The following is a 26,952-nucleotide window of genomic DNA, read 5'->3' on the forward strand; positions in this document are numbered from 1 at the left end:
GGACTGCTTCTGATTCGGTCCTGACCCCATGTTTTACCTTGGGACCTAACTAATTAGTAAAAAGAAAAGGAGTACTTGTGGCACCTTAGAGACTAACCAATTTATTTGAGCATGAGCTTTCGTGAGCTACAGCTCACTTCATCAGATGTTTACCGTGGAATCCACGGTAAACATCTGATGAAGTGAGCTGTAGCTCACGAAAGCTCATGCTCAAATAAATTGGTTAGTCTCTAAGGTGCCACAAGTACTCCTTTTCTTTTTGCGAATACAGACTAACATGGCTGTTCCTCTGTAACTAATTAGTGTTTCACTTCTCTCATCCATAGTAACAGCCCCACTTACAAAGTGCTTTGAGATCACATATGAAAGTTTCAAGGGAAAATTAACACATTATTACTGTTGATCTGCTGATACGCCATTGGAGGCACATACATACTAGAAGCAACAGGTCATTTATGCTGCTTCAGACACTGAAATAATCTGGGTGTACATTTCTTTTGTGACTAAAAATCAGGGCGCAGCAGAATATTACCATGTATTCATCATGGACAGGGACCATTATTATTGATTTACTTACTTACACCCAGAGGTTTCAATCAAAATCAGAGATCCACGATCCTAAATGCTATAAAAAACCCAAACCAGCCATACGTGCTCTCTACCCCAAAGAACTTACAAACAAAAACTGCTATTTAATGAGTCACTGAATAGTCTCTAATTGATCTCCCATTTCATCCAGCCACCTGAGATGCCTTGAGTATCTATCTTCCCTGATCAGGATGACTAGACAAGAATCCCTTTGTAGCACATCAGTGCTGTCTGTAACCTGGACATGGGCAACCAGCACCATGGTTACAGCACATGTCAGTAGTCAGGAATCAGAGCCCTGGATTAGAATAAGATGCCAAGCCAAACTCAGGAATCAGAGCCAAGGGTCAGGACCAGGTTACCTGCCACAAAACAAGTCAGGAGAACTGAGAACAAAAAAGCCTTGTCACAACCATGAACAAATGATCTGGATAGCCACTGATCTGCTTTTGGGTTTAAGAGCTGGTCTGATGACTCTTCTAACGAATTGAACGGCATAACCAATCAAGCAGCCTACTGAAGCCAGTTGCACTTGTTAGGTTGCCCAGAGACTACCTCTGCTGCAGGCCCTGCTGTCTGACACATTTTACTTCCTATTCATGTCACGGTGGAATGGTATAAGGCATTTTCGTCCAGAAGTTGATCATGAAGTATGTTTCCTTACCATGAGATCAGAAGATACTAATCGGGAAAAAATACAGAAAGCTTGAAATGACATTGGTCTCCTAAAAATTCTCAAGGGATATGAGCCCATATAAAGGAAAAAGATCCATGCATTACTCTGAAAAGAATATTATTTGTGGAGGAAAACCTGACAATCCATAATGTTTCAGAAGCATAAGATTTGTACCTGCCAGATTCATTTGAATCTGTGCAGCTTGAAAGACGGTAGAGTTTTTCACAGCAATCAAGAGACCACAATTAATAATCATTATTTCTTTTTTCATTTTAATGTATTTTTTATTACAAAGGCAGTCATGTACAAGGCAGAATAACTATAGTACATATGGATTTTTTTTTTTTTACGTGAGGCCAGGAATTCAATTGAGTAACAAGCTGATCATATTTGGGAAAGCTGTTAGCCTGAACTACCACGGCAGATAGGCTGTGGGTAATGGTGTCAGATGTCCTAGTGTAGGTCCATATTAAAGGTTTGCAGGAACTCCTGTCACTGACTATGCAAACAGTAGAGTTGATCAAAGGAGCGATATGCTAATAAAACTGGTTACCTGATTGCTTGTGTTCCCGAGAGTAGAGCCCAGGATGTCTGACTGAGGTATTAGCCTACGGGAGCTTATTGTTGAAGTCAATTTGGTATCTCAAACATCAAAAGATAATTTAGCTATTACTGGAAAGTCAGTTAGCAAGCTGAAGCTGAGGGGCTGATCTCTATGTGAAATTGTAAAATGAGAGAAATAGACAGTGAATAGAAATTGTGTATGGTGAGATACATGGTCTCTTTTAAGAAAGGCTTGAGGAAGCCTGAGTCTGAATGTAGAGAGGGGGAATGACTTAAGTATACTGGCCAAGACTTTCAAAATGTGGACGCCTGAAGTTAGACCATGAGAGTTGTGAATGCTCAACACACTTGAAAATCCAGGTCACCTGTTTAGGGGCCTAACTTTAGGAACCCATTTCAGAAAACCTGAGCTCCCATGTTAACCTGGGTAAATTATTATTTTCTTGGGTTTTTTTAACCTGTTGTGTGGTCTAATCCTGTATTTGCATTGTATCTTGTAAATAAATCCTATAGTTATTAAAATGTGAGCAACTGGGAGAACTGTATGTAATTTAACCTCACCTAATCATTTTATGCTTTTTTAGTGCATGACACTGTAATATCTCAATGCCCTCCACACAGGTTAAAAAACAAGAGTAATCTGAGAAGATCTTAGTTTCCAGTTCCCCAGTGACTTTTCTGCACACGGTCTGATGCTGCAAGATGCTGAATGCTTTCTTTGTGGTGCTCAGCACCCTCAACTCCCATATGATTTAAACAGGAGTTCAGAATGCTCAGCACCTTTCAAGGTGCTCAATGCTAGGTTCAAGCACTAAATGGGGCTTTCTCGTTTATTTGTTCCCTAGGCTGCCATGATTCTTTGTTCTATCTACTGAAGTCTCCATCTGTCTACAGTGATTGTCTCTTTCAAAAGCTGAGAATACAAAGTAAATGTTTTCACAAACCGGCAAGGCCATAATTTAAGTGGAGAGGTCAGCTGATAATTGTATTTGCAGGTACATATAGTGTTTCCAGTGAGGTCAAACTGCACGTTAGAGATGAGTGTAGTGGAGTACAAAGGAGAGATCAAGAAGAGAGGGTATTTGTGACACAGGCACAATCATAATTCAACGTACACACATTTTGTGTAGAAATTTATAATATAAAAGACAGCATTTCATTCTGGGACTTGTTTCAGGGGCATAGTGTTCCAGCAGCCATCTTGGGAAAGGTAAGGAAGTGTTTCACGGCTTCACAAATGGGATCAGTATCATCATCTAATGTGACCTGCTGCATAACACAGTCCATAGAACCTTACCCAATAATTTCTGCATCAGGCCCATAGTTGCTGGATAGCTATGATAGGGTTGGCAGGCGTCTGGTTTTTGACCGGAACACCCGGTCGAAAAGGGACCCCGGTGGCTCCGGTCAGCACTGTTGACCGGGTTGTTAAAAGTCCAGTTGGCAGCGCAGTGAGGCTAAGGCAGGCTCCCTGCCTGCCCTGGCTCCACGCAGCTCCTGGCAGTGGCCAGCATGTCCCTGTGGCCCCTAGGCACAGGGGCAGCCGAGAAAGCTCCTGTCTCGAGCACTGAAAACTGGATATTGGCCGATAACTGAAACCAATGGGAACTGCGGGGGCAGTGCGCAGAGCTGCCTGGCCAGGCCTCTGCCTAGGGGCCACAGGGACACACCGGCTGTTTCCAGGAGCTGCACGGAGCCATGGCAGGCAAGGAGCCTGCTTTAGCCCTGCTGTGCTGCCGAGTGGGAGCTGTCTGACGTAAGTGCCACCCAAACAGAGCCCGCACCCCAATCCCCAAGTCGGAGCCCCCTCCCGCACCCTAACTCCCTCCCAGACCCCACATCCCCACCGCCACCATAACCCCTGCCCCAGCCCTGAGGCCCCTCCCTCCAAGCCTCTCCCCCAGTCCTGAGACCCCTCCTGCACCCAAACTCCCGCCCGGAGCCCGCACCTCACATCCCCTCCTGTACCCCAACCCCCTGTCTCAGCCCTGGGCCCCCTCCCACACTCCAAACCCCTTGGCCCAGCCTGGAGCCCCCTCTTGTACCCCAAACCCCTCATCCCCAGCCTCACTCCAGAGCCACACCCCCCACATCTTTTTCAAGATGGATTTGCAATAAGAACTGGGCTATCACACTTGATGGACAAACTTTGGAAGAATTGCCATCCAAGGCCAAATTTTCAAAAGTGATTTTGGGTACCTCAGTTTTTGGGCATGCAATTTGATACATCTAAAGTCTCATGTGCTTGAGATGCTGAGCGCCTGCAGTTCCTTGTGATTATGATCTCTTGACTTAGAGCCTATCCATGAGCACAGGTGACTGAACTGCTCTCCCAATTTGACAGTAGGTTGTGGGGTGTGGATGATTGGACCTTGGATACAGTTTACATGCTCCCATGTATTTGTTCAGAAATCTCTTTTTGAAACAACAGTCTTCAGAAGTGCCTTGCCAAATTAATAGTGTATAACAATAAGACCTATGTTTGTATTAGTCGTGTCATAATTAGAACCTTTAATATCTTGTATATTACTGACAAATAACCACTTTGCTTGCTTGTTGTAGTTATGGGAAACATTTCTAGGCAGGTTGAAGATCATTAGAACCACTGTGCCTGAGTGGCTCAGGCAGAGAAAAAACAGAATTATTACAAAAAACGATAGGCATTATGGGCTCCATCCTGCAAGGCACTGAGCACTCCTGTGACTTACGTGAGAGTTGAGAGTCATTGGCATCTCAAAGGAGTGTTGCCTGGAATGGAGAAATGTAGTGGCTTTGGACAACAGCTAAACCTGAACATTCACCTCTCACAGACTCTGGCACACAGCTGTACAGCACATACCACAATGACAAGAAAAGGGTGTGAAGCCTTTGATGAGCTAAACTATTCATGCCCTATCTTTAGCATGTTAATTAAACAGTCATGCCCATTAATGTGATTGAACTGATTGAAATGTGAAGCTTTGAAGAAACTGTCACGTCATAAATCACTTGCAAATCATCACTTCAATAACCAGTCAGACCTACTAACATGGATCACCTGTTCCTCTTTTCCATGGTGCACTGACAATGGCATAATACATTCTGGAGGACATTTAACTTCAAAACAGCTGCTCAGTACCATGCTTAATAGGCCAGATTTTCAGCTGGCCTTAACCTGGCTGTAACTATGTGTGTGCAAATTTTCCAAATGCAAACACTTGCATGCTTATTTGCTGTGTTTCTTTGCCTAATAACAGAATTTGCAAGCACAAATATAGCATGCATGCATATTTGTGCAGATGTGATTAGGGACCATGTTTTGAAAAAGTGTTCCACTGTGTCTATCATATTAATATTGACTAAAAGAACAAAATTGTGTTCTCTCTCTCTCTCTTTCTCTAACTAGGTCTTATATGTCCCCACAACACCCACCAAACAACAGAAATTTCTCTCTCTCTTTTCTCCTTCCCAGCCTGGAGGAGAAATTACTTGATTAATATATAGGCTTATTTGTTTGTTGATACTTGCAAAAGTAGGTGTAGTATATGTATTTGTAGAATTTATGGGTATGTGTTTACTGCAGAGTTAACTCAGGTTATCTACATTCGAGTTACTTCTCTCCAGTTAGCCTAGCTTGAGTGAGAGTCAAGCTGCTGTGTCCAAACTGTCACTCTCTTGTCACTCTCATACAGAGTAGTCATGTGAGCAGCTGGTGAGTTGTGCTAACTTCAGCTTTAGCTATTCACCCTGGATGGGCCAGTCAACTTTAGTTAAAGCATCAATGGTTTTTGTGTGTGGACAGGACTCAGGTTATAACTCAAGTTAATTTTGCAGTGAAAATAGTTCTTGCTCACAGGATTTAAGTCAAATAAAGGTGCTTTTGCATTTAGAGTCCTATGTTCATTTCTATTTCTTTTTTCATAGTCTAGATCCAGATCCTGTGAAAATTCTCCTCCATTCATGAGCCTTCCCCTATTGGTTGACATTTTCATGGTTCCAGTGGGACACAGCTGTTGCGGGATGTCATGCTCAGAGCAGGAATAGCAACCACCCAGGTAGTTAGGTCCAACCCTATGGAAGGTTTTGAATATCACGACAGCAACACTGAACTGAACTCTGTATTGAATGGGGAGCCAGTGTAAAGAGCAGACCACCAGAGTGATGTGTTCACAAAGACCTATGTTGTTAAGCAGATGAGCTTTTATGTTATTTACCATTTGGAACTTTATACCCAGGAATGAAATCTGTGGCTTCATTCCTATATATAAGGGCTGTATCTCCCCCTCCATATGAATGTGTATGGAAGAGAGGAAACTAATCAATAAATTATGCATCTCTAAAACAGTCACTGTTTGGAAGGCATACTACCATTTTCACAGCAGGACTAGAAGCAGTAGGGCAGGGGCAGTCTGGAGCCTGAAAAAAGCTTTTAGAAGGGATCCACTGGAAATCCTCACATATGCTCTGCAGTATCTGGCCAGATGCATGCAGGGACTTTCATACTGTACTCTTTTTCTAAACATCCCAAGCACTGGTAACATAGCCAGAGCCAGGGCCATGCTGCTCTTAGCTTCCAGGCCAGAGCTGTGCTCTGTGTCACAGAATGCAGCAAAAAGAAAAGGAGGACTTGTGGCACCTTAGAGACTAACAAATTTATTTGAGCATAAGCTTTTGTGAGCTACAGCCCACCACGAAAGCTTATGCTCAAATAAATTGGTTAGTCTCTAAGGTGCCACAAGTCCTCCTTTTCTTTTTGCGGATACAGACTAACACGGCTGCTACTCTGAAAAGAGTGCAGCAAGGAACTTAATGCTGTTCCATATAGTATGCAACTCTTTAACATGGTATTTGTGCCACGTAGCCACAGAACTATGCCACATGGAGCAGCTATTCCCTGACTTCACCCCATGCTGCCTGGCCAAAGTCCTTTCCCTATGTGTCCAGACTGCCCCGAAGGGCCTGATACCATTTATGCAGAGGGCAGAGAGAGGGTGAATCATATAATGATCCCACCTTTCTGCTCCACACAGGGAAATGGGTATTGGTGCTAACAAGGGCTGTTGATGTGGCAAAATGATGTGAGGTCAATCATTTGGAGCTACAGGGCTTGATAAAAAACATACAGTCTTATTTTTAAGCCTCTTGGGTGACTGTACTTTTCTGAGCTGTTTCACATGTGAATTCTCTAATGGAAGCCTTGTGGACTTGGAAAGCTTATTCTGGTTACAAGTATACGGGGTGACAGGTAAATGATTACTTTTCCTCTATCACCACCTCTCAGCTGGGGATTTTCCACTACAGTGTCATTGCTTAGGGAAAGTTTTAAAATGGCAGCAGAATCTCAAACTGTCTGATTCTAGTGCTGATATAGTGGTGCTTGATTTGCTTGACTAAGGAAGCTACTGGCAAAAAAAGCTACAGTTGGCAATTTGCTTGTCTCCCTGCATATTTTGGCTCCATATCAATGTTTTAAAGTTTTTTCCAGACGTGTGCAGAATAATCTGAACAGCTGTCATGTGACCAAATGTGAATGTGATGAGAACATTTTACATATACAGTGTGATGCCACAACTTAGTGTGATATGTTATAAATAAATATCAGTGTTAATGCTACTAATAAAAACTATAATCTCATTTAAGAATAAAGAAGTATTTGATTCTTCACTCACACTGTATTAATATTTTATCCTGATATAGGGATCTTATCCAGCAAACCCTTACATGAATAGTTCCAACATTAGGATTGGAGGAAGGACTACTGGCATGAGTAAGTAGATTCAGAGTTCGGCCCCTAATTATCATCAAATATATAATATATATGAACTATTAATATCATAACCAGGCCTCAGGAGTTGATGTTCTCACAAAAAGCTAAATTGATGTAACTTACACATACTGCTTGCCTCATCAATGCATAAAATACACCTATTTAAACTTCCTTAGATTCACCTCTAAATTTGGCCTTGTAATCCATACAGCTTGAAATAAAACTGCAAAAGAGACGTGTAATTACCTCACCTGTAATTTGTTAACATTAACAAATAACATTAGTGACAGTAAGAGAAAGCAATGAAACCTAACAGTTTTCATTAACTAAAAACTTCAGTATATGAAGAAGAATCATTGTCATGAGAAAATGTGTGTGTTGAGTCATTGAAGGAATACCAGACTGCATTTCTTTAAATCCATGTAGTTTTCCTATAAATTCCACTTACTTTCTACTGCAAGGTGCAGGGAATACTGAAATGGTATGCAGTGTTTGTTTATCTGCCTACATTTGCAAAAGAGCATTTCTCAAAGGCATTGCAGTGTTTTCAGCTTCCTTCAGTGTTGCTCCATTGGAGTCAATTTACACTAGCTGACGATCTGGCACATGATGCGTTGTAAAACTTTGCAGGTGTGGAAAATTTGCTTTATTTTCTTAGCGCCATGTCTTGCCAGCATGCCACACGTGGAACTCCCACAAAAGCTAATGGGATTTCTGCACAACTGATAGTAAGATAGAACCCAAAATTTGTAATAACTATGCAAGAATTTTATAGGTAGTAATACAGATCCATATATGTTTCTGCACATTTTATTTACATAAATCTATTGTGCATTTATTTTCTACTTAGATTTTTAAAGATCACGTTTTTATTTGTTCATTTTCTGAAGGTCTTCTGTTTTTAATTTTTTATTCTATTTTTTTTTAATTGGCACTCAGTCTGTGTTTTTAACGTGTAGGTCTCAAAGTACTTTACGCAGGTAAGGAAGCATTATTATGCTCCATTTACATTTGAAGAAATGGAAGCACAGAGAAGTTTAGACCAACATTTTCAAATGTATGTGCTTCAAGGTGGAATCTTTAGCTTAAAGGTAGAACCTATATCTAGTTGTCTGATTTTAAGAGGTGCTGTGCACCAGTACCTCCCACTGAAGTTAATAGAAATTTAAGAATCTAATTGTAGGAGCCCAAGTTTTTAAAAATGGCCTAAATGACTTGCACAGTATCACAGAATAAGTCAATAGTAGAACCAAGACTACAATTTCCATCTCATGACTATCAATCTAGTGCGTTATGACTTGACTACACTTCCTCCCTTTATAGGCCTTTCTGTGAAGCCATCATCCCTGTTTCCTAGAATTGACTGAAAATGAACAAAACTTTCTCTTGCAGCTGCAAAACTAAAAGAAAACAAATATACTGCCTAGTTCACTTAGTAAACTATTTCTTACTTTTTAAAATATACCTATTACTAAAGAAAAAAGTTATAGATGATGTAAGGAGAGTCCGAGGGAACTGGGGTTATTTAGTCTGCAGAAGAGAAGAGCGAGGAGGGATTTGATAGCAGCCTTCAACTATCTGAAGGGGGGTTCCAAAGAGGATAGAACTAGGTTGTTCTCAGTGGTGGCAGATGACAGAACAAGGAGCAATGGTCTCAAGTTGCAGTGGGGGAGGTTTAGGTTGGATATTAGGAAACGCTATTTCACTAGGAGGGTGGTGAAGCACTGGAATGCGTTACCTAGGGAGGTGGTGGAATCTCCATCCTTAGAGGTTTTGAAGGCACAGCTTGACAAAGCCTTGGCTGGGATGATTTAGTTGGTGTTGGGACTACTTTGAGCAGGAGATTGGACTACATGACCTCCTGAGGTCTCTTCCAACCCTAACATTCTATGATCTTCTGAAGTTTGCTAGGGGATTCAGAATGGGTTTGTTAATATTTTTACCTCCACCTTGTTTCTCTAAGAGGTTCAAAATAAATTACTCATGTACTCCTTTGTGTCAATTTGTTCTCCTTAAGCCATATTGTGCCATAAGTTTTTAGATTAAAACTCCTCTTTGAAATCAGTGGTGAGTTCTGCCTAACTGTTGATGGCACAGTATGGACCAAGGTGCTCCATTTGATCCTGGGCTGTTTGTTGTATTGGATATTCAAAACACAAAATTCAAGCTGTGTTTGTGAATTCTGATTGGACACATAGATCTCATGCTATTATTTCTGTTCCCTGATTGGATGAATGTAGAGTCAAGTTTTTCAATCAAATTAGTGTTCACAGAGCCATCGTGATAAACCCACCCACCTATAATCATAGTTCCACCCACTCTCAACCTATAATGAAGATATAATCTGCATTCATGCCTGTGTATAGTTTCAAATGTGTTATTCCCATCAAGCATTGTATTAAAATGAACATTTGGGCTGTGAAAAATTCTGCATTTTCAGTTTAGGGGGATTTTGTAGAACTCTTTCTTTGTTGTGGTTCATCCGCTGAGGTTTGGTTTGACTTTGGGGGTTGAAGTACATTTTATTAAGATGCTACGTTGCTCAAGGATTTTTCTAGACATAAGGTGCCATTCATAACCCCAAAAGAAACTCAGTTAACAAGGACACTGGTATATGTCACAACCTTTTTCATCTGTGTTAAAGTTAACTGTTTAGGTCTTGTTGCTGATGAATTGTCTCTTTCTATAGAATTAATAAAAGACATCTAGATAAGCATTTCTTTGACCTTTCAAAGATAAGCACTTTGACCTTTCATTTATTAAATAGTTTTTTCCATTGCAAGAATTTCCCTAATTCAACTGAAACAATACATTGATGTCACAGACACAGTGTCTCCACCTCATGACTGCATAACACTGCAGGATGGCTGTCAAACAGTAAGTGATTGGTTCATAGTTTTCATTCTTTACAATTTGTCCTTTGTGCTCTGATGTCCAAAAACACCCATGCACCAACGGACCCAATAGTAGTTGTACATCATATATCCCCTCTGTCTCTGCCATTTAGAACAACAGTGCTATTTTTGATTGCTTATTTTTGCATGAGGGTAAAAGTCCCATCCAAACTGAAACACGGCACATTTGAGTTCAGCCTGGCAGTAAATTTCTCTGTCTTTCCCAGCCAAATCTAAAAAAAAAAATCTGATTTAACTGCCTGTTTCTCTCTCTTATCTGAAAACAAACCAAAGTCACTCAAGATGAGGTGGAAAATGAGCCAATGATCAAAGTCAGGGAAACAGGAGAAAAGAGGACGGTAGATAGAGCCACATGTGGGGGACAGATGGGAGAAGAGCCAGACAGAGTGGACTTCAGAGGGGGTGAAGGAGCAGGAAGAGGAGGAGGCTGGAAATAGCAACAAGGAATGAAGAGGAGCCCAACAATACTGAGGTAGCTACCTAATTGTGGGAAATGAGACAAGGAGAAGACAATGACAAATGTAAAGTCAAAGTCTTGTGGCTTCAACAAGTCTAAGGAGATCAACAGAGTGGGAGATAAAAGGTTGTGGATCAGGGTTGAGTCTTTAGGAGCTGCAGCAGAGGGAGCCGATGAAATGAAACAGGGTAGGGGATAGCAAAAAGGTTGGCAAGAGTAAATCCTGAAATAAGAATATCACTGCTTCTGCTGCATGGCCTCCTTGTGAGCAGCATCCTGGAGCAGCTGGGTATCAACCTCATCTGCCTGCAGCTGGACATAGCAGACAATGGAGCCCTGGATAAAGCAGTTCTTGACAGACAACATGTGGGGTACTTCTCCAGGTCAGTCACTCCAATGTCAGTGTGATATTCAAGTACTGATCCACAGAGTGGAGGGCCTCGTATGTGTACAACAACTAGACATCTGTGACTGGCCTGTGCCAACTGACTTGGGCTCGCAGAGCTCAGGCTGTGAGGCTATTTAATTGCTTATAGACTTCCAAGCTCAGTCTGGAGCCCTAGATGTTGGATTCTCCTACCCCACAAGCCTGAGTCAACTGGCATAAGCCAGTTGCAGATTTTTCTTTGCTGCATAGACATACCCACAGATACTCAAATCATCCTTTAGTTCTACTACCACATCCTTTCCAACCAAGGATTTGAAGAAAGTATCCCACCAGCTGGAAGTGGGGAGCTGCATGGGGGAACCCTGAGAAAGGAAGAATGTGTGGGCCGGGAGAGCACAGAAGAGGAGAGGATGGATGTAAAGGATGAGCCTAAATTGGGATATATGGCCAGAGGCAAGAAGAAGAAGATGGAGATGAGTTGAGGATTTCTGATGGTAGGAAAGGGGTGTAGTTCTATATTTACATTTATAAACACAGAATGGCTTTTTATAAAGCTTCTTATTTACTGACATTTTTCTTTAGAAAGAAAAAGTGCAATAATGTAATCCCCATCCATTCAAAACAATCAGTATTTGGTATTTGTATGACTAATATTTTCCATAACAAGTATGGAACAATTCTGAATGACAATTAGAATTTACAAAGGAATGGCACTAGTTAAAAATGAAGCAGGTGACCCAATTGACTAACTCCTCCTCAACTTCCTGAAATTTTGCACACTTGATTTTGTTTCAGAGTAGAGCTTTTCTGGGAAGCAAGGTAAAAATCAGAAAAAGAGCTTTTATATTATAATGTTTTGAAAATGTACCTTTTTAAAAATATTTTTAACTTATTTTGGCTCATCATATCTAAAAAATGGCTTGGACTAGAAACACCACATTTGTTTTGCTTTCATGGCCTTGCTGAGGAGAAGCGTCTTTTAGTTCTTGTGCAAGAGAGATGTCTTTGCTTTGTTGTGACACATAAGGTGTGTGAGAGCAGGGCTGCCATGAACCTTATATGCCAGCCCATTCAAAAAATTCTGGGACTCATTAAAAAGCAGGCAAATTCCTACACAACATATTTTGCTAAAATAAGAATTAAGAATGAAAATGTGTTTCAGTGGAGTCCAGCTATACTCAACTTTCTTTACAAAAATCCTACACCTTTCAAAAAACCTTAGACTGTCTAGAAATGAATGGCTAAGGGATCCCTGTAAGCCTTCACTGCTCAGTGTCACCCAACCTGATTTACACTGCCCACTGAATGTTAATCTTGCAAATATACACAAAAGTCAAAATAACAAATTGCTAGAAGACGATAAAATTCCATTTTCTATTCAAGAGATCAATTTCCAGTAATCTCCTTCTGCATCTATTTTTCCAAATGTTAAGGACAAAGTTAAGGTTGGGTGGGCAATGTAAATCGGGGATAATAGTGACCAAGGAAGATTTATGTAGTGGTGCGGAACTGACTGAATTCCGTACCTGGTCAATGACACTCTAATTTGGGGGATTCTTTTTAAAACATGCAGTTTTTATAAAGAGCATAATATTGCTGGACTTCACTGAAACACACTTAACAATTGTTTTTATTTGTTTAGGAATAATATATTACATGGAAAACATCTTCTTGTACAATTTCTCTTCACAGGGCCTTGTTCAAAGCCAATTGTGTCTTTCCATTGGCTTCACTGGGATTTAGATCATGCTTAGAGGCAAGAATTATCCTGCAAATCATGGGATTAAACAAGCCGCTGGACCACTTCTAAGAAGGATTGAGACAAAACATCAGAGTACAATAACAATTTCATCAAATATTCCATTTCAACTGAGACAATTAAAAAAAGATTGTCTCTGACTCCAATTGATATACATTTTATTTGCTATTGTTAGTATTCAGAATAAATATCCTTCTTTAGAATGAGTGAGTTCTATTGGAATGTCTCCCAAAATGTAATTATAAGGCTTTTGATTAGAACATAGGGACACTGAAATTGCCATACTGGATCAGATATAGGTTCATCTAGTCCAGTATCTTGACTCACAGTGCCAGGAACCAGATGTTTCAGGAAAAGTGCAAGAAAACACAAGGTGGACAGTTATGGAATGATATCTTTACAGATATCTTTGAGCTAGAGGATATCTTCTGTCATTCAGCACAAGGGTTCATATGCCTTCTAATATATTTCAATCCTATCTGATGCAACTGTGGATGTTATCACTATTGCACTATACATATCAATGCCTAATTCTTGGTTGAATCCCACCAAACCCTTGGTCCACAAAAATCTAGTGCCCAGGGTTTCCACCAGCTACATATGCATTCTTTTTATTGGTATTAAATGATACTTGAAATGTATTTGCTATGATTTAGGATTTAATACAACCCCAACATTAGATGCAACCAAAAGATGTGTAGTTGGTTTACTATTTGCCCATATCCTCTCTAAGAGAGATTTGAGCATTCTGGTTATTGTACATTCAATATAGGCTATTATAGGAAAATGGAGTATAGGAAAATGGGCTATAATTTCCCATAGACATAGAGGATATAGTAGCTTATGAACTGAACATTAGTCTGATTAAGTCTCATTTGGGATATTTGTATTGATTTCTTAATATTCAACAATTTCTCCATTGTATTGCAATGTAGATTCTAGTCCCCTGGAGTCTAGCAAATGCAGCACAGCAGCTCTTTTAAGCAGCCTCAATAATAATTTAGCAACATAACACAGGTTTCAGAGTAACAGCCGTGTTAGTCTGTCTTCGCAAAAAGAAAAGGAGTACTTGTGGCACCTTAGAGACTAACCAATTTATTTGAGCATGAGCTTTCGTGAGCTACAGCTCACTTCATCGGATGCATACTGTGGAAACTGCAGAAGACATTATATACACAGAGACCATGAAACAATACCTCCTCCCACCCCACTGTCCTGCTGGTAATAGCTTCTCTAAAGTGATCATCAAGTTGGGCCATTTCCAGCACAAATCCAGGTTTTCTCACCCTCCACCCCCCCCACCCCCCCACAAACTCACTCTCCTGCTGGTAATAGCCCATCCAAAGTGACCACTCTCTTCACAATGTGTATGATAATCAAGGTGGGCCATTTCCAGCACAAATCCAGGTTCTCTCACTCCTCACCCCCCTCCAAAAACCACACACACAAACTCACTCTCCTGCTGGTAATAGCTTATCCAAAGTGCTATTATCCATAAGCTATTATGTTATCCATAAGCTATTACCAGCAGGAGAGTGAGTTTGTGTGTGTGGTTTTTGGAGGAGGGTGAGGGAGTGAGAGAACCTGGATTTGTGCTGGAAATGGCCCACTTTGATTATCATACACATTGTGAAGAGAGTGGTCACTTTGGATGGGCTATTACCAGCAGGAGAGTGAGTTTGTATGTGTGGGGGGCGGAGGGTGAGAAAACCTGGATTTGTGCTGGAAATGGCCCAACTTGATGATCACTTTAGAGAAGCTATTACCAGCAGGACAGTGGGGTGGGAGGAGGTATTGTTTCATGGTCTCTGTGTGTATATAATGTCTTCTGCAGTTTCCACGGTATGTATCCGATGAAGTGAGCTGTAGCTCACGAAAGCTCATGCTCAAATAAATTGGTTAGTCTCTAAGGTGCCAACATAACACAGCAGTGGTAGAAGTTCCTTCAACTTTCATAGCCAAGGTCCCCAAACATGAACACCGGATACAATAACTTTGTGAAAAAATTGTCCTTCTGTTGGAAAGAGGAAGAGAAGAGAAAACTCAAGTTTAGTGACAGACTTCAAGTCAGAATTTAATATATCTGTTTTTAAAGTGATCAGATGCCATTGTGTAAAAACTTGGACAGATAGAATCATAGAATATCAGGGTTGTAAGGAACCTCAGGAGGTCATCTTGTCCAACCCCCTGCTCAAAGCAGGACCAATCACCAACTAAATCTTCCCAGCCAGGGCTTTGTCAAGCCTGACCTTAAAAGCTTCTAAGGAAGGAGATTCCACCACCTCCCTAGGTAACCCATTCCAGTGTTTCACCACCCTCCTAGTGAAAAAGTTTTTCCTAATATCCAACCTAAACCTCCCCCACTGCAACTTGAGACCATTACTCCCTGTTCTGTCATCTGCTACCACTAAGAACAGTCTAGATCCATCCTCTTTGGAACCCCCTTTCAGGTAGTTGAAAGAAGCTATCAAATCTCCCCTCATTCTTCTCTTCTGCAGACTAATTAATCCCAGTTCCCTCAGCCTCTCCTCATAAATCAAGTGCTCCAGCCCCCTAATCATTTTTGTTGTCCTCCGCTGGACTCTTTCCAATTTTTCCACACCATTCTTGTAGTTTGGGGCCCAAAATTGGACACAATCCTCCAGATGAGGCCTCACCAATGCCAAATAGAGGGGAATGATCACATCCCTCAATCTGCTGGCAATACTCTTATTTATACAGCCCAAAATGCTGTTAGCCTTCTTGGCAACAAGGGCACACTTTTGACTCATATCCAGCTTCTCGTTCACTGTAACCCCTACTTCCTTTTCTGCAGAACTGCCACCTAGCTGCTCAGTCCCTTGTTTGTAGCAGTGCATGGGATTCTTCCGTCTTAAGTGCAGGTCTCTGCACTTGTCCTTGTTGAACCTCATCAGATTTCTTTTGGCCCAATCCTTTAATTTGTCTATGTCCCTCTGTAGCCTATCCCTACCCTCCAGCGTATCTACCACTTCTCCCAGTTCAGTATCATCTGCAAACTTGCTGAGGGTGCAATCCAAGCCATCCTCCAGATCATTAATGAAGATATAGAACAAAACCGGCCTCAGGACCAATCCTTGGGGCACTCCACTTGATACCAGATGCCAACTAGACATGGAGAAATTGTTCACTAACCGTTGAGCCCGATGATCTAGCCAGCTTTCTATCCACCTTATAGTCCATTCATCCAGCCCATACTTCTTTAACTTGCTGGCAAGAATACTGTGGGAGACCATATCAAAAGCTTTTCTAACATCAAGGAATAACATGTCCACTACTTTCCCCTCATCCACAGAGCCAGTTATCTCATCAGAAGGCAATTAGGTTAGTCAGGCATGACTTGCCCTTGGTGAATCCATGCTGACTGTTCCTGATCACTTTCCTCTGCTCTAAGTGCTTCAGAATTAATTCCTTGAGAACCTGCTCCATGATTTTTCCAGGGACTGAGTTGAGGCTGACTGGCCTGGATCCTCATTCTTCCCTTTTTAAAAGGTGGGCACTACATTAGCCTTTGTCCAGTCATCCGGGACCTCCCCCGATCACCATGAGTTTTCAAAGATAATGGCCAATGGCTCTGCAATCACATCTGCCAACATCTGCCCTCTGTGGAGATAGAGGTGGTTAGGGACTATTTAGAAAAGCTGGACGTGCACAAGTCCATGGGGCCGGACGAGTTGCATCCGAGAGTGCTGAAGGAATTGGCGGCTGTGATTGCAGAGCCATTGGCCATTATCTTTGAAAACTCGTGGCGAACCGGGGAAGTCCCGGATGACTGGAAAAAGGCTAATGTAGTGCCAATCTTTAAAAAAGGGAAGAAGGAGGATCCTGGGAACTACAGGCCAGTCAGCCTCACCTCAGTCCCTGGAAAAATCATGGAGCAGGTCCTCAAAGAATCAATCCTGAAGCACTTGCATGAGAGGAAAGTGATCAGGAACAGCCAGCATGGATTCACCAAGGGAAGGTCATGCCTGACTAATCTAATCGCCTTTTATGATGAGATTACTGGTTCTGTGGATGAAGGGAAAGCAGTGGATGTATTGTTTCTTGACTTTAGCAAAGCTTTTGACACGGTCTCCCACAGTATTCTTGTCAGCAAGTTAAGGAAGTATGGGCTGGATGAATGCACTATAAGGTGGGTAGAAAGCTGGCTAGATTGTCGGGCTCAACGGGTAGTGATCAATGGCTCCATGTCTAGTTGGCAGCCGGTATCAAGTGGAGTGCCCCAAGGGTCGGTCCTGGGGCCGGTTTTGTTCAATATCTTCACAAATTATCTGGAGGATGGTGTGGATTGCACTCTCAGCAAATTTGCAGATGATACTAAACTGGGAGGAGTGGTAGATACGCTGGAGGGGAGGGATAGGATACAGAAGGACCTAGACAAATTGGAGGATTGGGCCAAAAGAAATCTGATGAGGTTCAATAAGGATAAGTGCAGGGTCCTGCACTTAGGACGGAAGAACCCAATGCACAGCTACAGACTAGGGACCGAATGGCTAGGCAGCAGTTCTGCGGAAAAGGACCTAGGGGTGACAGTGGACGAGAAGCTGGATATGAGTCAGCAGTGTGCCCTTGTTGCCAAGAAGGCCAATGGCATTTTGGGATGTATAAGTAGGGGCATAGCGAGCAGATCGAGGGACGTGATCGTTCCCCTCTATTCGACATTGGTGAGGCCTCATCTGGAGTACTGTGTCCAGTTTTGAGCCCCACACTACAAGAAGGATGTGGTTAAATTGGAGAGAGTCCAGCGAAGGGCAACAAAAATGATTAGGGGTCTGGAACACATGACTTATGAGGAGAGGCTGAGGGAGCTGGGATTGTTTAGCCTGCAGAAGAGAAGAATGAGGGGGGATTTGATAGCTGCTTTCAACTACCTGAAAGGGGGTTCCAAAGAGGATGGCTCTAGACTGTTCTCAATGGTAGCAGATGACAGAACGAGGAGTAATGGTCTCAAGTTGCAGTGGGGGAGGTTTAGATTGGATATTAGGAAAAACTTTTTCACTAAGAGGGTGGTGAAACACTGGAATGCGTTACCTAGGGAGGTGGTAGAATCTCCTTCCTTAGAGGTTTTTAAGGTCAGGCTTGACAAAGCCCTGGCTGGGATGATTTAACTGGGAATTGGTCCTGCTTCGAGCAGGGGGTTGGACTAGATGACCTTCTGGGGTCCCTTCCAATCCTGATATTCTATGATTCTATGATTCTATGATTCCTTTAGCACCCTCAGATGCAGTGCATCTGGCCCCGTGGACTTGTGCTCAACCAGCTTTTCTAAATAGTCCTGAACCACTTATTTCTCCACAGAGGGCTGGTCACCTCCTCATACTGTGCTGCCCAGTGCAGTAGTCTGGGAGCTGACCTTGTTCGTGAAGACAGAGGCAAAAAAAGCATTGAGTACATTAGCTTTTTCCACATTCTCTGTCACTAGTTTGCCTCCCCCATTCAGTAAGGGGCCCACACTTTACCTGACCTTCTTCTTGTTGCTAACATACCTGTAGAAACCCTTCTTGTTACTCTTAACATCCCTTCCTAGCTGCAACTCCAAGTGTGATTTGGCCTTCCTGATTTCACTCCTGCACCCCTGAGCAATATTTTTATACTCCTCCCTGGTCATTTGTCCAAGCTTCCGCTTCTTGTAAGCTTCTTTTTTGTGTTTAAGATCAGCAAGGATTTCACTGTTAAGCCAAGCTGGTCGCCTGCCATATTTACTATTCTTTCTACACATTGGGATGGTTTGTTCCTGCAACCTCAATAAGGATTCTATAAAATACAGCCAGCTTTCCTGGTCTCCTTTCCTCCTCATGATATTCCTCCAGGGGATCCTGCCTAGCAGTTCCCTGAGGAAATCAAAGTCTGCTTTTCTGAAGGCAGACAAACAGATATTGACTGTATAATTTTATTTTACATTTAGTGTGAGGTTGGATTTGTTGCTTAGCACTTTGGAGGATAGGATTAGAATTCAAAACAATCTTGACAAATTAGAGAATTGGTTTGAAATCAACAAGATAAAATTCAATAAAGACAAGTGCAAAATACTGCACTTAGGAAGGAAAAAGCAAATGCTCAAAATCAAATGCACAATCAAACCACAAAATGGGGACTAACGGGCTAGGTGGTAGTACTGCTGAAAAGGATCAGGGACTAATAGTGGATCACTGCAAAAAATGCAAATATCAATTTGGGGTATATTAGCAGGAGTGTCGTATGTAAGACACAGGAGGTAATTGTCATGTTGTACTTGGCACTGGTGAGGCCTCAGCTGGAGCCAATTCTGGGCCTCACACCTTAGGAGCAATATGGATAAGTTAGAGAGAGTTCAGAGGAAAGCAACAAAAATGAGAAAAGGTTTAGAAAACCTGATTTATGAGGAAAGATTTAAAAAACTGGACGTGTTTAGTCTTGATAAAAGAAGACTGAGGGGGGACCTGATAACAGTCTTCAAATATGTGAAGGACTGTGATCAATTGTTCTCCATGTCCACTGAAGGTAGGACAAGAAGTCATGGGCTTAATCTGCAGCACAGATTTAGGTTAGATATTCGGAAAAACTTTCTAACTATAAAGGTAGTTAAACTCTGGACTAGACTTCCAACAGAGGATGTGGAAACCTGCCATTGGAGGTTTTTAACAACAGGTTAGACAAGCAACCTACACCATCCCTGACATGCAATTTGGTCCTTCCACAGCACAGGGGGCTGGACTAGGTGACTTCTCAAGATCCCTTCCAGCCTTACATTTCTATAATTCAAGGCTTTATCTTGTTCCCACTGAATCCAATGTGAGTTTTGCTAATAATGTCAAAGGGAACAGGTTGGGGCCCATTTGGTGGGTTGCCCCCATATGAATATCATTATGATGATGGATGGTTTATGGGTATCATTATGATGATGGGGATTGGTCCTGCTTTGAGCAGGGGGTTGGACTAGATGATCTCCTGAGATCCCTTCCAACCCTGCTATTCTATGATTCTATGACTCTATGACTATGACATTTTGAAATATACAGCTTTTTTAAAGATCCTGAGTATCTTAAGCTTGAGTCAGTGTGAGATGACATTCATAATAATGTGTTTTAGACAGGTCTTACAGGACATGCAGGAAAGAAGCAAGTGTGCAATGAGAGTCCCATTCTTTCCAATGTGTTTGTCCCCCAGTGCCTGCAAAATTCTACTTGAAAAAATGAGGAAGTGCTTTTAATTAGAACCGTCAAAAATAATTAAACTGTCATCAAACTATCTGTTACATTTCCAAAACGAACAAAACAGTTCAATAGGTTTTGTTTGGAATTTGTCTTTGGGCTCACAGAGTATCCACTAAGATGTGCTTCTTCAGCCAGGGTAAAATTTCATCCCTTTCCTTCCCTCTGCTCTGCTTGCTTCCACCCTTTCCAGAGGTGTCTGTGATTCACTGGTATTGTGTGTACTTAACGAGTGAATATCCTTGGGATGAATTATAAAAATAATAATTTTGGAGCTTTGTTCTTTAGCGAGACCAGAGGAACACACCCTCCATACAGAGACCATGAGCGGGCCAAATTCTGCACCCTGGCTTGGGGAGAAAATTAGTGACTATCCCTAGGATTTGACTCAGCTCTGTGGTGGTGATATCAGGCAGAGCATGCAGCTCTGGCTGACTCTACTCCACAAATATTGGTCCACTATTTTCAAATGAGGGAACAATAATATTTTTAGAGTTTTTCAAAACATTCATGATTAAATCTGAACCAGGCAATGTTCACTTGGTTTTGTGACTAACAAATTTATTTGGGCATAAACTTTCATGGGTAAAAAACCCCACTTCTTCAGATGCCTGGAGTGGAAATTACAGATTATCTGTTAGTCTCTAAGGTGCCACCAGATTCCTCGTTGTTTTTGTGGATACAGACTAACACGGCTACCCCTCTGATACTTGGTTTTGTATTTCATTACAAACCCAAATTTTGGGCTACTCTTCACTAGGAGGGATTGCTCAGATTTTCAAACCTTAAAAAGCCTGGATCAAGATGTGAGTGAGCCTTGGCCAAGTTATGATTTTGAGTAGGAATTTGGCTGAGTTTCCCTTTGAGGTTTTGTTTTAATACTCAGTGGGGTGCAAACCCCACACAAACTGAAGTCAGAACAAAGCTGGAACCCCTGCCAACCAAAACTGCTGAGTTTCACTTAGCTCCTAAATAGTTTACAAGGACTGAAGCTTTGTTTGCTCTTGTTTGAGAGAACTGTTGGGATACTGCTCATAGTTTGCCTGACCTCAGCCTGTACTTGGAAAGGTTTACTCCTAAGCATACCTGTAACTTTCCACTTCACACTCCGTCTCAGCTATCCATTCAGTACAAACCATCCCTGCGAGTGTTGAGTATGCAAAGCCAAATCATAGAAAAAGTCAGATTACAGCAGACCTTTGGGACAAATGCTGGTATTTTGCCATTTGGCCATTAATCAAAATGGTCATAAACGCTACAACAATAGCATTGATTTGTGCCCATATTCCACCTGGCTGTAGCATGGCTACATGCATGACCTCTTTACTCACATTACTCCCGCTAGAAGCAGGAATCATCTGCCTAGAGGGAAGGGACGTGTATGGTTGCCATTGCAAGGTATGGGGCACAAAAGTACCACAGGCCCGCTGGATCCTAGGCCATGCCTTAGTGTGTCCCTCCTGTCCCGAGGTCGCAGATCAACTACTCCACATTTTTTTGTAAGGGATGGCAGTTACAAAGAGCTTTGAAGGTGGTGTCAAAAAGCTTGAATGGAATGCCATAACAGATCGGGAGCCATTGGAGGGATTCAGGACGGGGAACGTCGTGATCAAATCAATGGATAGGAAAGATGATTTTAGCAGCTATATTTTGCATGGATGGTGGGAGGCAATGGTATTCGGAATCCAAAGACGAGGCTGTTGCAGCAGTCAGTGCAAGATCTAAGGGGGTGCTAAACAAAAGATTTGGATGTAAGAATGGAAAGAAAAGAATATATCTCGGAGATACTGAGGAGGAAGAACAGATATGGCCTGGACGTGTTGGGCAAGAGAGAGGGAGGAGTACAATCTTCTAGATTGCAGGCCTGAGTGACAGGGAGGATGATAGTGTTGTCCACAGTCATAGAAAAGGGGAGAAGTGAGAAAATTTTGGAGGGATGATCGGGATTGGACTCATAGTTTCATCTCAGTTAACAGGGATTTCCAAATACAGCCCCTACTTATGTTAATGAGTGGATGAACAAAATTAAAACAACAGACATCTTGACTATGGCAGTAGAGTATGCAGAGCAGATTAGAAGAGGGGATATAAAGATGGCTTTTCACTCTCCTGATCTTAAACCCTCTCTGTGCTGGCATAACTGAATGCTGTTCTTCATTATGCCTGGTGTCAGTGGTTCCCAGGGCACAACACACTAGCCGGGGATCAACAGGGCATAGGAATGCCACCTTAGCCAAATCCCCTAGTCCCATAGCTGTGTGGCCCCTGCACTGGCACCAGTGAAGGGGTAGGTAGTGTAGAAGTCAGAATGCAGTCTCAGCCAAAACCACATGATCCTCCCAGTGCCAGTTAAGCAGGCTTGGGGGCCACATTAGTGGACCCAGATCCACTGCAGCAGTGGATCCGGATCTACTAGTGTCCTTTGCAGAAAGGAGTTTGGATGAAGGTGGTGAGGGAGGGGTTTATGATTTGACTATTATATTTTAGAACAGTCCTTTTATTCTGTTCCTCCTCCAAATTTCTCCTTAAAAGGCACTTTCCCCAGGAATCCTTCCTGTCTTGGTCTCTTCACCTTCCCCTACCTGAACCATTTTCCTGTGACTTGTATAGTCCTATCTATTTTAGATCATAAACTCTTTGGGGCAGGGACCGTGTTTTACTCAATGGCTGCAATCCCACAATCTGATCCACATGAGCAGATCCTTGTGCCCAAGCAGAGCTGTATCCCCACATACTTCCAACTGTGGAACTGGGCCTATGTTTGTAAAGTGCCATGTAAACATACAGGGCTTGTGGCATGTACATGGTTTTTATAAATAAAATAAATACTATAATTACATGTATTAATAAACACTTTTTGAAATATTCATGTTTGATACAGATGGAATTGCCAATTTTATCTGCACTGCTTACAGTAACTTTAATTTAAAATATAAATTTATAATTTCAGTTAAAAGTAGCCATTTAGCTCACATTATTAAAGCTAAAGATTTCTCATTAGAACTGTAATTTTTTTAGATTAAACTAGAAAGATTAGATTAGATTAAAAAAACAGATTACAATACTTATCTTTACTAAAGTAAAGGTTATACATTTCAGCTACCATAAACAATTGTGAAACTTCAGTATGTGTAGGGTTAAAGGCTGGAAATGGGCTATAACTTGCAGTGGAAATTTCCACTGCATGCTTTATTGGCAGTGGAATGAGCCAGACTCATCTGAAGGTGTGCACGTGTGTGGTCTCTTCATAAACACATCGGAATGCTGTGTCACATTATTTTTCCTTTCAGCTTTCTGACCAGCTTTTGTTTTCGGTCTTTCAGAGTTTTATGGAGTCACAGAGTACATAGTTACCCTGAAGTCAGTAGAAGTTGTGCCTGAATGAGGACCGCAGGTTTACACTTCAGCCTGCTCTGATTTTTTAATTGTACTTCTGGTTCCACTGTCCTGCAGCTCTTTGTCATTCGTTCTTTTCTGGCTCTTGTTTTTGTACTGAGTGTAACAGTTTGCACGTGTCATATTCCATACAGTAGAGATGTTAGACTGTAAATACTTTGGAGCAAATCTTATGTCTTATAAGCACCAAGCACAGTATTTTCACTAAATATTATAATAATAATCCCACAAATAAGGCCAGAAAGTGTAAAGCCAAGCCCTATTTGTCAGAGGCAGTTTAGAGTTTATAAAGCGATGTAAGTAGTGTTAAATATTCCGGGTGGGATTTTCAGAAGTCCTGAGTCTTGAGCTAAATGTACTCCTATTGAAGTCAGTGGGAGTTTTACCATTAACTTCATGGAGAGTGCAGGTAAGCCCATGCTGGGTGCTTTCGAAAATCCCATTTAACTACCCATATCCCCTCCAGGTCAGAGTTTTAATGGTTATTCGTCTTTGGGTTTGTGGGTTGTAACCAGGTCTACATCGGTGTAGTGGTGGAATAATTGGCTTTGTTTATTTTGAAGAGAAATTTGAGTCAAAAATAAAAAATCATATGAAGTGTGGGGGCTCATACTAAACACAAATTAAATATAATACATTTCTATGTAGGTGAGTGTTGCTTTTTCTTATTTTTGCACTGTTTTAAACTCATCATTTTTGTCCAGGAGAAGGTCAAATGGCATAACCCTTATTCACTTTGATACATCTATTGAAGATGATCTTCACCCAGGGGAAATAATGGAATGATACCAATGATTCAAAGGGGAAAGAAAATGTGTATATTTAAGAGTTTAATCTGTTTTTGGTCAGGGTTTAATTTTATGTAACAGCTATAGGCTTTGGTTTACTATAACCAATCAATGGAAGAAATAGTTTAAAGCAAAGTGGAATTTTAGGAAGTTGTTCCCACTGTATTACAACACAGTTTAGTTGTAGGTTCCTTCTTCGCCCCCTGATCTTTCAAAAAGCTCTGTGCAAATGGACTCCTGCATCTGCACAGTTTGAGAGTCTAGGTAACAAAAGGGGAGAGGACCTAAAACAAGACCTGTGCTTTATGGAACTATTTTTCTTTTGTGCGACTTGTTGATCTAAAATAATACTAAAATGCTGCTTTGAGATTTTCACCTGGATATGCTACATCTGAAGCAAAGAATTCAGAGGTAGGAGTAAATTGATTTTAAAAACTAAAAGGACAGCAAAAATGGTTACTTATCTGTACAAAACTGTTGTTCTTTACAATGTGCATGTATACATTCCATTGAAGGTGTGTGCTCAATACACTGGAGTTGAAGACTTTTTGCCAGGAGTACCATTATGTGGTGCATGCACCCCTGCCATCCTCATGCACTGAGTCAAGGGCATAAAAGGGGCATGACCGCCACCTAATTAATGCTTGAAATAGTGGGGAAGGTGGGAGAGTCATGGAATGTATATGTGCATGACATGTCAAAGAACAATAGTTACAGTACAAGTTTCTCCTGTACAGGTTTTTCTCCTTTGAATGATTGTATATATACACATTCCACTGTAGGAGATTCACCAGAAATTTTCTTACAGATAGTAGGACTTCAGACTGCAGCTCTGACCCACTGAAGCTGGCATCATCCCAGGAGCTTGATAGTGATAGTGTTGCATCAGGAAAAGGTACATACAGACAACTAAGTTGCTGCTTTACAAATGCCTACTATTGGTATGTTACTCAATGCTGAGGAAGTGGAATGAGTCCTAATGGAATGGGCTGTTATTCCCAGAGGAGGAGAAACCTTTGCTAGAGAATAGCAGAGCTTGATATAGTCAGAAATCTAGTATGATATACACTGGGCTGTAACCAGTTGCTCTTTAATCCTTTCACAGAAGGCTACAAAAAGTCTAGGAGATGACCTGAAAGACTTTGTGCAGTCCTGGTAAAAGAACTGAGCCCTCCGAATATCTAAAGTGCAGGAGTGGATTTACCATGAAACAAACTGTGCGATGGCACGGGGCCCCCAATGACAGGGGGGGCCCCAAAATGCAGGAGAACCTGCCCCCAAGTCCTGGCCAGCAGCGCTGAGTGCTTAGGCAGTTAGGCTGCCTGCATGCTGTGGCTGGTGGCCCCATGCTGCTCCCAGAAGCAGCCAGCACTGAGACCTGCTGCTCCCCTCCCCCCAAGGGGCACACAGAGATGTGCCAGCAGCAGGGCTAAGGCAGCTCCCTGCCTGCTCTGCCTCCCTCCCTCCACACCACTTCACTCCCGGAAGTAGCCGGCATGTTCCTGCGGCCTGGGGGGCATGCATGTCTCCGTGTGCTGCCCCCGCCCCGAGTGCTGACTCCACAGCTCCCATTAGCTGGGAACTGCAGCCAATGGGACCTGCAGGGATGGCACCTGTGGGCAGTGGCGCACGGAGACCCCCTGCCCTGCCCCCCCCTCTGCCTAGGAGCTGCTACTGGAGGGGGGGATGTGCCGGTCACTTTGGGAGCCGTGCCACCCGAGGTAAGTGCTGCCCCCCGCCCCCTCCCACACCCCAACCCCCTGCCTGCATCTCATACCAAAACTTCCTCCCAGAGCCCGCACCCCTCCCCCCTCCTCCCACACCCCTGCCCCAGCCCAGACCCCACACCCAAACTGTCTCCCAGAGCCCACCCCCCCGCACCCTCTCCTGCACCCCAACCTCCTGCCCCAATCAAGGTACCTCACTTTATTTTCATTTACTTCCCATTACTTATAATATAGGAGGAGGTTGAAGAAAAAAAGAATGAAAAACGGGGAGGTGGGGGGAGATAAGAGAGAACGTTCTTTTTCTTGGCTGCGGGGCTGGGGGTGAAAATGAAGCTGCGCACAGGGCACCACTAACTCTAAATCCGCCCCTGATAAAGTGTGAAGCTTCTTTTCAGCTATTTTAGAATGAGGTTTTGGAAAAAAACTCCAGAAAATGAATGGTCTGATTGAGGTGGAATGCAGACACAATCTTAGGCATGAACTTAGGGTGTGGCCTCAGAAATAAATTGTTTTTCTGAAATGTCATGAAATATGGGTCAGCTACCAGTGCCTGGAGAGTGGACACCATTCACACATCTTTAATTGCTACCAGAAATGCTGTTTTGATAGCAGTGATAAGGAAAAAGAAAAGGAGTACTTGTGGCACCTTAGAGACTAACCAATTTATTTGAGCATAAGCTTTCGTGAGCTACAGCTCACTTCATCGGATGCATACCGTGGAAACTGCAGAAGACATTATA

At 42.3% G+C, this 26,952-nt stretch overlaps 1 protein-coding gene, 1 long non-coding RNA gene and 1 pseudogene across 3 annotated transcripts in view; 1 reads left to right on the forward strand and 2 right to left on the reverse strand.

Moving 5' to 3' along the window:
* Nucleotides 1-26,952, reverse strand: part of RANBP3L (RAN binding protein 3 like) — a 143,947-nt gene that overhangs the window by 104,656 nt on the left and 12,339 nt on the right. The window lies entirely within an intron of this gene.
* Nucleotides 11,184-11,687, reverse strand: LOC125636871 (U6 snRNA-associated Sm-like protein LSm2 pseudogene; annotated as a pseudogene).
* LOC142072109 (uncharacterized) overlaps nucleotides 25,974-26,952 on the forward strand; it is a 40,481-nt gene continuing 39,502 nt past the window's right edge. For both annotated transcript variants that reach the window (XR_012668391.1, XR_012668390.1), the window contains exon 1: nucleotides 25,974-26,206. This is a non-coding gene — a long non-coding RNA (uncharacterized LOC142072109). The remainder of the gene's footprint in view (nucleotides 26,207-26,952) is intronic.

Source organism: Caretta caretta, chromosome 5 (genome assembly GCF_965140235.1).
Source record: "Caretta caretta isolate rCarCar2 chromosome 5, rCarCar1.hap1, whole genome shotgun sequence".
Lineage (NCBI taxonomy): Eukaryota > Metazoa > Chordata > Testudines > Cheloniidae > Caretta > Caretta caretta.